Source organism: Grammomys surdaster, unplaced genomic scaffold, assembly GCF_004785775.1.
Source record: "Grammomys surdaster isolate TR1022 unplaced genomic scaffold, NIH_TR_1.0 65, whole genome shotgun sequence".
In the NCBI taxonomy this organism is placed as follows: domain Eukaryota; kingdom Metazoa; phylum Chordata; class Mammalia; order Rodentia; family Muridae; genus Grammomys; species Grammomys surdaster.
Genome location: NW_021604567.1, coordinates 20,042,140 through 20,052,998, shown reverse-complemented (window position 1 = coordinate 20,052,998; position 10,859 = coordinate 20,042,140). Strand labels below are relative to the sequence as shown.

The 10,859-nt window shown below is 42.4% G+C and overlaps 1 protein-coding gene across 4 annotated transcripts in view; it reads left to right on the top strand.

Annotated features, from left to right (window-relative positions):
- The window catches only part of Ggact (gamma-glutamylamine cyclotransferase), a 36,217-nt gene that overhangs the window by 22,044 nt on the left and 3,314 nt on the right, over positions 1–10,859 (top strand). For 2 of the 4 annotated variants that reach the window (XM_028771885.1, XM_028771907.1), the window contains exon 2: positions 3,873–3,931. The gene's annotated coding sequence lies outside the window, so the exon portion shown is untranslated. The other 2 variants (XM_028771889.1, XM_028771897.1) reach the window with 2 other exon arrangements.

Below are 10,859 nucleotides of genomic sequence, written 5' to 3'. Positions count from 1 at the left end.
AACTCTCCTCCTATATATAACAGCCACAGCTCTTATAACAAAAAGTTTTAGGATACAAAGAAGTTATGCTGTAGAAACATGAAGGAAAAGGAGTGCAATCTTCAGGCAAGGGTTGGTTTTCTGCCCAAGTTGACTCAGAGTAAAACAGTGAAGCCTTCAGGGCACGAGGCAGACTAGAAATTAACCAGCCAGACCCAGATGCCCGATTTCCCTGTATCTCCCACTAACAAAGGATGAGTTAGAACAAGACCTGGATTGTTAGCTCTTTCCTCCTTGACCAGAGAGTACTTGTTCCAGGAATAGTAAACACATTCTGAGAAGTTGCCCAATGTGAGTTAAAAGCAGGCTACTCTCCGGGAGCCTGGAAAATATTCCAAAAGCCAGATCATTTGCTGTGTTTCTTAGCTAAGTGTGGGCAGTCACTGCTTAGTTAATAGTTAACGTAGATGGGGCCCTGGGTAGGAAAAAAAAATCCTCTGTCTATGTGTCCTAAAGTCGGAACATGGGATACACTACATACCCCACATTCTTGCCTTCCGTGCCTGCTGACCCAGACTGAGTTTCCTTTCCTTGATTCGATAACTGCAGAGGAACGTGTCTTACTCCGTTTCATTGTGAGTTGGGTTCTAGAACGTGATTGAGTTTAACAAGGCAGCACAAGTCCATTTCAGAAAGACTGCAGAAACTTTGCTGCTTGTGGAAGCCCTGGAGGTGAGATGAGGAACTTCTGTTTCTGATTAGGGATTAGAAGGCATGTTGAATTCCGTGATAAACTGCCAAAGACAGGAGGCTCAGTGGCCTGCAAACTGCCTCTCTCTTTTGTGCTCATTAGTTTTTATTTTTGAAACAGGGTTGTTGTTGTAGTTCACGATGGCCTTGAATTTGTCATCTTTCTTTATGAGCCAGAATGCTAGAATTATAGGTATGTACCACTATGCCTGACTCACTAGTATTTTCTATATCAACTCTTTATTTGCACACAATTTTTTTTTTCTACAAATGGCGACCACTGTAGAACCACTTAGATCAACTTGGAGAGTGGCATCCTCCCTCCGGGCCCCTTCCCACCTTGCTGAGATGGAGCTTGCAAACTCTAGATCATATTTCAGGCCTACAGCTGACTGTAGTGCCTCCCTGGGTCACTGGCTCCTGCCTGAGTCACCTACCATGATTTGGAGCACCTGACTCTCTTTTGCTTGGCTCTCATGGGGTGTTGACCAGCAATGACGGCAGAGACTAGCACTGAGTGAGATGCCTGTAGGTCTGCACTGTGTTGCAAACTGGGGGCTTAAAACTGGATCATGAACTTGAGAGTGGAACTGATGCATTTATGCCTGGAGCCTGGCCAAGACCAGCAGTCTGGCGGCGGCCACCCTGTTGGATTCAGCTTGAGCTGCAGGTGGCACCAGTGGGTTATTGGCACCTTTTGAGGCCTGTCATTGCCTGCCCAGCCTGTTGACAGGTGTCTGGCTGCTCAGCCACCTGTAACAGCAGGGGCCAACATGTCTCTTGTCCCAATGTACCTGGCCTGTGTTTCCAAGGCTCCTTCCAGGCCAGTGGGGATTTTCCAGGTACTCTCATACTCAGAATGAGCAGAAGTGAAGAGAAGGCTGTGTCTGCACTGTTGGTTACTGTATTTCGAAGATAGGAATGTAACTGCCTTAAATTTTTAAAATTACACTGATGTGTATCTACTTGGAGGGGGCATGTGTTGCCACAGCATGCATGTGGAGGTCAGGATTTGGTTCTCTCTTTCTACTGCGTGGTTCCAGGCATCAAACTCAGGTCATTAGATTTGGTGGCAAGGAACTTTCTTTACCTTTTACTTGCTGAATCTTTGACAAAGCATTAAAAACACAGACTGGTTGCCAAGACCAGATTTGTGTAGCCCATTGAACTATCAGGGCCATAAAGGTTTGTTTTCTAAGACCCTTGAGAGTCTGGAGCTTTGAACACACCATCAGGTCGTACCTAATTTCAAAGGCAGCCACAAATTTGAGTACAGTGTTTGGCTGATTCCTTTCCGGGGTATTGGTGGAGTTGGTGAGGCTGGCTCTAGCAGGAAGGTCTTGTCTTTACTATAAAGAGTCAAGCAGGCAACCAAATGAAAGCATCAAAGCGTCTGCAGGATGTGACCAGCTCTCCCTGGCAAGATGCCCAGGACCTCAGCTCCCGCCCCTGCTCACAGGCCAGGGTCCAGCTTAAAGTTCACAGCATCTTGTTTTTTCACCTGTTTCCTACAGTTCTAAGAAACTTCTGAAGAATTAATGAGTAACTATATCAGATATTCAGCCTTTGCTCCAAGGAAAATAGGGTTACTGTAGGGGATGGGGGAAGTAACTCCTTGTTCAGATGCAAAGAGGCTTCTAGAAAATAAAAAATTTCCCTGTAAACATGGCCCACACCCCATCCTCCATACCTAAGATCCTTACTCAGTTTCCCCACAGTTGGGCATATTTGTTCCCTAGGCAGATGCCCTGTGTGGGTATTTGGCAGAGTTGGTTAAGCCAAGGGTATTGGTTGGCATTGTGAAGCCAGCTTTGACACCGCTGGTGGATGATGAAAAGGAGTAAAGGCACCATTTATAAGTGCTGTGCTGTGGGTACAGCACAGGAGCTCCTGGTTCTGGAATGATTGCAGTCAGTGGAAAGTGGTAGACACGTCTGGCCAGAGGCAGAGCCTCGTGCCTCCTGAATATGGCCACTTGTTTCCATCACAATCTTGACAACTAGGAGATTGCTAGTGGAGAATTTATCATGTGGAGAAATTGTAGTGACAATATTCAGAGCTTTCTAACACTTATAGAGACTTTATTGAGGTTCCTTTCAGAAGGTTGTTCTTGTGCTAAGAAATAACATCCATTTAAACCCTTTAGCAATTAATTTTGGAAAAGTTTAATCCTTAGCCCTTTTCTTGTTTGGCTCACCTGATGTGTGTTCTAAGTACAGACTGAACATGTTCAATAGTCGTGATTTAGACTACCTTAATAAAGTCAAAAATCCTGCCTTTTACACTCTTGCCACCAGGTGGCCAGGGGAAAAGAATCAATGAGGACCAATCCAGCAAAGGACTTGGAGTCATTTTCAATTCTGCTTCAGTGATGAAATATGAAACTAGATGGATTGTCCTACAAGAAAGCAAACTGCTGTGTGACAGCATTTCAGGCAGTCCCCTGCCAGATGGGCATTTCTATTGTGTTTTGTTTTTTAAATATTGACAATGTTGACTAGCCAGGTTTTGCTGAGCTAAAGTGTTTGGAGACGCTGTGCCTGCTCTACCTTTGGGCTGGCTTCTGGATAGACATATTGTTCCAGGATATAGCAAAGTTTGACATAAAGGTTTTGCTTTGGGCTCTTCTACTCTAATCAGGAGCACCTCAGTTCTGACACTGTAACCCTCCCATGTGCTCCTCACTATATCTGTGATATCATCCACACCGACACTGCATAAATCTACTCAGTCAGACTCTGGAGCTCACAGCAAAACTGAGCTGAGCCTGTGTGGCTGTCTAGACTGTACATGTGTGGTAAGGTGAGGGAATTGGGCTATTTCTACAGGACACATCTGTTAAGAGTGAAGACAGCAGCATATGGCACTGATCCCGTGTTTGGAAAGAAAAAGGCAGTCTTCCACAGGCATGAAACCTTACCCAGCCCCTGGCTTATATCTTGTGCTTACCCAGCGCCTCTTGTGCATCTAGCTGCTCTTTGGGTCTTTAATTTATTCACTTTGACAAGTAACCTCTTGGTCATACAACAGTTCACTCTCAACTTGCTTTTCTGATTCAAAGCAAACATGAGTGCCTTAATCCTCTAATGGGAATTAATTGCTTGTTTCAGTGCTTAACTCTGATCCTTTCTCAATCCCCACAGGGACAAGTTGCTTCCTGAAGGATCCATGTGTATTGTTCAAAACACAATCAGAAAAAAAGGTAATGATGTTTTTCTTATGAAAGAAGCCAGAAATGCACAACATTCATTTTGTACTGCATAAGTAGAATTCTCAAACTGATTTTATATTATAAAGGGGTCGCTTACCAAATGCTTCTGAGAAAAAGCCTGTTTTTCTTTTACAGAAATAAGCTATTGTTTTCTTTAGAAGAAAGTTACTGACTTTCTACAGTTTAAAGTAGAAAACCACTGTCCCCTTCCTGAGACTGCTTCTTGGTTCTGAAACCACCACTTGATAAGGCTTGAATCCTCTTCCATTAACACATTTACTGTAACACTCTCAGGGGCTTACTTAATTGAGAACCCTCCAGTAAGCATTTGGGGAAGGAGGAGCTGGGGTGGAGGCCTAGATAAATGGGAGGGAAGGGTCAGAGGGAAGAGGAGTCCTGAGTATGGCATTGGGCGCTTATGACTAGTCATCAGTGGTCAGTAGAAAGTAGCTCATTGGGACATAAGATGAACCCAGTTTTTAAGTGAAGAACTTTGATTTAGGTCTGTTACCATGCCATCCTGCACTTCACATTACCTGGCTCTGTATCTTGAAATGTCTGCCTATGGGTACTATATCTGATGCTCACTGGGGAGACCGGTTCTACATTGTGTCTGATGCAGGAGAACACTTATCCTTCAGTATTGTGGTTCAGGCTTACTTGAGGCTATCAGCATTTATCGAGACAAATGGCCATCTTTGTTTTGTATTTTCTGCCTCTTTTTAAACTAAGTTCTTACATTTTTATACAATACTAACTTAATCCAGTGTCGTGGAAAGAACTAGCATTGCACAGTGTGGGTAGGCAGGAGCAAATTGCAGACATAATTAGGCATGAAAGCAACTGCCTTTGTCACAGTGGAGCAAGGTTCTCCTCCTATCCCTGCTAGACACCATGAACTTCTGAGAACTCTCTGATTAGATCCCAGGCCTATTTTTTGAATTGGTCGTTTGTTTTGTTTTGAATTCTTTACTTTCTTATTTCTGTATATATTATGGATATTAATCCTGTCAGGTTCTCTCCCATTCTGTGGGCTTCCTCTGTTGATTGTTTTTTTAGCTGTACAATTTTTTTTTTTGGTTTATAAAGTGTCACTTGTCAGTCTTGGCCTTAATTCTTGGGCAAATAGGATTTCATTCAGAAAGTCCTTTACTACATCTGTCATGTAGGTGTTCTAGCAGTTTCACACTTTGGTGGGGGTGAGACAGGGTCTTCCTACCCAACCCTGATTATTTTGGAACTCAATACATAGGTTGGGCTGACCTGGTACTAGATCCACCTGCCTTTGCTTCCAGAGTACTTGGATTAAAGGTATGTTCCACCATGCCTTTAATTTTAATGTAGGCACTTATAAAAGAGCTAAACATTTTCCTCACAGGAAACCCACTAGGGCTGGGCTTTGAAGGTTCAAAAATCCTTGCCAGGCTTTCTCTACCTCCAACTTGTAGACAAGATGTAAACTCTGAGTTATTGCTCCAGCCAGTGCCATGCCTACCTCCCTGCCACCATGTTCCCCACAATGGTGGTTTTGAACTAACCCCTCTGAAACTGTACTCAGACTGCCAAATGCTTTCATTTATAAACTGTCTTGGTCATGGTGTCTCTTCACAGCTATAGAACAGTAACTAGGAAACGTGTCTATTGGAGAAAGTGCCAGATTGAAATCATTATCCCTCTTTATCTCTTCTGGTTAGTCTATTTTGTCAGATATTAGGATAGTGATACCTGCTTGCTTTCTGGTCCAGTCTGATTGGAGTACTACTCTAAATCAGTGCCTATCTTTAAATCTAAGATCTATTTCTTATAGACAATAGATAAATTTTGTTTCTTGTTCCATTCAGTCAGCTTATTTTTTTTAATTGGAAATTGAGGCATTGATATTTAAAGTTATTACTGAAGTGTGTGTCTGTGTGTGTGTGTGTGTGTGTGTGTGTGTGTGTGTGTGTTAACTGCAGTTAGTGGTGTTGATGTTTGGTGGTGTGCTGGTCTCAGTGATACTGTGTGTTTTAATAATTTTTAATTATTTTTAATATTATTTTTAATTTTAATTATTTTTAATAATTTTTAATTTCTCTCCATGTTCTCTTCAGCCCAAAGTATTGCTTCATTTTCTTTAAGTTTTGGTTTGTTGGATATGTGTTCTTTTTAGGATGCTTATATTGTGAAGTTTGTCTTTCTTGTATTATAGCAGATAGTTTTGCTAGCTACATCAATCTAAGCTGCCAGTGATGGTCTATTTTATTTTATTTTATTTTATTTTATTTTATTTTATTTTATTTTATTTTATTGGATGTTTTATTTATATTTCATATGTTATCCCCTTACTCCATTCCCCCCCAAAACCCTCTATCCCATCACCCCTCCTCCTGCTTCTCTGCGGATGTGCCCCTACCTACCCCCCACCCCATTCCCACCTCCCTACCCTCAAATTCACAACCAGTGGAGCATCCAGCCTTCATCTGCATGTATACTTGCATGCCAGAAGAAGGCATCAGATCCCATTATGTATGGCTGTTACTGGGAATTGAACTCAGGGCTGTAGAAGAGCAATCAGTGCTCTTGACTGCTGAGCCATCTCTCCAGTACCCCCGACCCCCACCCCACTACCCCCTTCATGGTCTTTTAGGACTTGGGATACATTGCTTCAGGCTCTTCTGGCTTCCAAGTGTTCCACTGAGAAATCAGCTGTTACTCTAATGGCTTTTCTGTATTTGTAACCTACACTTTTTTTTTTCTCTTGCAGTTTTCAATATACTTTCTTGGTATGTGTATTTAGCGTTTTAACTATGGTATACTACAGGGATTTTCTTTTCTGATCTTGACTATTTGGTGTTCTGTATGCTTCTTGTATCTTTATGGATGTGTCTTTCCTTAGTTTGGGGAAGATTTTTTTTCAATGATCTTGTTGAAGGTCTGGTCAGTGTCCTTAACTTGGGATTCTTCTCCCTCATCTCTGCTTATAACTCAGAAGTTTGTTTTTTTTCATGGTGCCCTACATTTCCTGTATGTTTCTTTCTTGTGATTTAAATTTTTTCTTTATTTTGTTTAGTTCCTCTATTCTATCATTCTGTCCTAATATATGTTTTCTGCTTGCTTTATTCTACTTGTAAGGCTTTTTGAGTTTTCCAGTTGAGGTACTGGGTTTTACAATCCATCTTCATTTCAGCTTCAGTGTGTATATCTCCTTATTGAATCCCATTCTCAAGCCCTGGGCTGTCTTTATCATTTCTCTCACACTAATGCTTGTGTTTTATTGGGCTTCACTAGGCTTATCTTCCTTAATTTCACTGAGCTGTTTCTTTGTGTCTTTGAATTTCTTGAATTCCTTGATGAAGTTTATGATTGTCCTTTTAAATTCTGTGTCTTGGGTTCACCTAAGTAATTCTTACTGGCAGTCATCGGCAGACACTTCTATAGGACTGGTAGGTAGGTCTGGTTTGATCTTTCATATTTTTGTAGTTTGGCACATATGGACTTCTTTTGTTAGTTCAGAGTGTGATATGGACATCTGAAGTTGGGGCAGAAGAGAGACTGTGTGGATGATTGGACCTAGAGTTTGGAAATGGCTTTGGTGGAATGAGGGCAGATGGACAGAGGAGACTAAGCTGGTGTATGAAATGTGCCTCTTTGACGTAGCCTAGAATCTGGGAGTATATCTAGCTGGGTGGAAAGTTGGATGTGATATGGGAGGGACCTGTGGGTTGTGTGATATAAAGATGTAGGTAGAGTGGATCCAGGCAGAACCCTAGAGATTGACTGTAGTGCAGAAGGGGTGGCCAGACAAAGCCAGGGTACTGGTAGATGTGGCATCTGGGTTAGATCTGGCAGGCTGAGGAGGATTAGGATGACTTACCTAGCTAGACCATGGAGAAGGATGTGAGGGATCTAGCTAGATGGAAGGATTGGGAGGCAGAGATGGAAATGGAGGGACCTGTGGTTGGTGGCAAGTAGAGTGGTTCCTGACTAGAGGTAGGTTACAGTGTAGGGAAGAGTAGCAAGACTAGACCCAGTAGACCCAGAGCACAGGATATGAGACCTAGGCTAGATCTGGTGGGTTGTGGTGAGGGTTCATAGTGGGGAGGGTCAGGGAAAGTCACTGGGCTAGATTCTGGAAAAGAATGTAAGAGATCTGGCTAGGTAGGAAGGTTGGACTTGTTATAGAAGAGATCTGTGGGCGGTGGCAGGTAGGGTGGGTCTGGTATAGACACTCAACACTGTCTAAAAAATATATATATAGGCTGGAGAGATGGCTCAGTGGTTAAGAGCACTGACTGCTCTTCCAGAGGTCCTAAGTTCAATTCCCAGCAACTACATGGTGGCTCACAACCATCTGTAATGGGATCCAATGCACTCTTCTGGTGTGTGTCTGAAGACAGCTACAGTGTACTCATATAAATAAAGGTAAATAAATTATATATATTACGTAATGTTATATATATATGTTATATATATTATATATGTTATATATATATGTATATATACATATATATATATATACATTATTATATAATATATATACATATATATTATATATACATATATATAATGTTATATATATATATATCCTCCAGGAGAGGCGCAGTAGAATAGTGATTAAGGGGAAACCTATTAATGGATAGTATTTTTGGTAATATAAGATGAAACATTCTTCTAAAGATCTGTTTCTCAATGTGCATTTATGGTAACCCCACTACACATGTAAAAATGGTGAGGAGGAGATTAAGTTAAAAAAAATAGTGGTTTTCTGGTAGGTGGATTTTATAACAGTTGCTTAAAATTCAATTTGTTTTTATCAAAATAAATTTAAAATAAATGGGATGAGGTGCAGGAAAGTAAGACCCTTATAGCAAATTGTTCCAGGCCATGCACTGCTTAGTCACATTCCTACCCCTGTGCTCCTATGAGTAGCAGAGTTTTAGAGTCAGGCAGTCCTGGTTTCAGCTCCTATTGCTGCTCTGGAACCTTCCTCTCAGACCTCTGCCTTGGCTTCTAACATATTAAGTGAGGAGTACTGTGATCAGTGCCTAACATGACCCAAAGCCAAACTATGCTCTGACTGAGAACTGGCCCCTCAGTCTCTTGTCCTGCCTCTCTCCTGAGCCTGCCTAGGTGAAATGTTTCTTTTCTTCCTCCGTGTTGACTCTCTTAGTGACAGCTGTGGCTACAGCCCTCTATTCATTGAAGAGTGTGCTCCCCAGCTTCTATCAGGAGCTCTTTTCATTTTGTGAGTTCTTAGCCCAGTAGACTTGGCCATAATCACTCTGTCCTTGTTCTCAAGGGATGTTTTCAGGATCATCATCATCAGTTTCTTATTTTCTTTCTTTCCATAACTATGTACAGTGAGCCATTGCCAGTCTCAAATTCACAGTCTTCACACTTCCACACCCCAGTGCTCACATTAAGGTGGTCTATCACCACACCTGCCTTACTGTGACATTTCCACACCCCAGTGCTAACATTAAGGTGGTCTATCACCACACCTGGGTAACTGTGACATTTCCACACCCCAGTGCTGACATTAAGGTGGTCTGTCACCACACCTGGCTTACTGTGCACTTTGCAGCAGTCTTTGGAGAGGTCAAAGAAATGTCATACTTGGGTGTTGTATGTGCCCACAGAGCATCCAAAGTGCACTTGGAGTTGCTGCCTTCCTCCCCTACCTCAGCAGCAGAAGTGAGTCCCTCTATGCTCCCACCCTCTCCCTGTCTTAGCCACCAGCAGCCTTCTCTCTGATAATCTCTAGTCTGCTCACTGGTACCCAGCACATACTCGAGTCAGCCATTCTAGAGCACAGCCTCTCACCATGTTCCACACACATACTGTGTGCCCCATTGCTTCCTGTCACACATCATCCCTCTTGGAGAATGTGCCTTTGTCTAGGGGCTTTACAGTGGACAGTGAGGAAAAGACCCCTTTGTCCTGGATGTCTCCCAAGATGCCATTTCCTGTGGTTGGACATGGTTTGAACGTCGTCCAAGAGTCTACTTGTTGAAATCTAATTCCGGTATAAGGTAGTAAGAGAATAGAAAATTGTCTTTGTGATGCTGGGATTAGAGTCACAGCCTTGTGCACACTAGGCAAGATGCGGGTGGAAGCAGCATGCATGACTTCAGGGATGGGGCTTTGAGAGGTGACTGGGGGTTGTGTAAGATCTTCAAAGGAGTAAATACTGTTTGCTTATAAGAGAAGGCCACATATGCATGCTCTGCTCTATGGTGTACCACCTTAGTAATCTTCCTCTAGTAAGACCATCACTTGGTCTGGGACCTGGAACTTACAGGAATTAAGAGAGAGAAAAAAATCCTTTTTCTTTATAAAGTTGCCTTACCTTAGGCATTTCATTACAGTTACATAAAATGGACTTGTATATCCATTCAATAATAGCAAGAGAAAGTGAACAGTGACTAACTTAGTAGATCCTAAATCTCTGCACAGTGAGGCCCAGGAGGCATTAGCTGGCTGGTGCACTAGAAATGTGAGTGATTGGAGTAGGGAGGTGTGGGAGCTATACAAGGAACAGAGACAGACACACCCCAACTCTCTCAAACTGAGGAGAGGAAGACATGTTCCTTCTAACATGGGTATAGGGAGGATAGCAATAGCACTCTGAAAATAGATGGAAGGAAACTCCACTTGTCTGTGCATTATCCACCTCCCATGCATAAAAGTACCCTACAGCCAGCCAACTGCTAAATTCAACCCCACCCCCTCCCATTATAGTCCCACTTCCAGAGAGGGTCAGTTTTTACTAGAAAAGGACAGACATGGGAAGAAAATCTTTTAGAAAAACTCAGATATCATTAAAAGAAAAAAAAGTAAGGAAAAGGACCTGGTGCTGTGTCCACAGCAGAGTTAGAAGCAAAAAGTGGCCAGGAAAATGCTGGGAACACATAGAATGGCAAAGATGCTTTAGATGAAT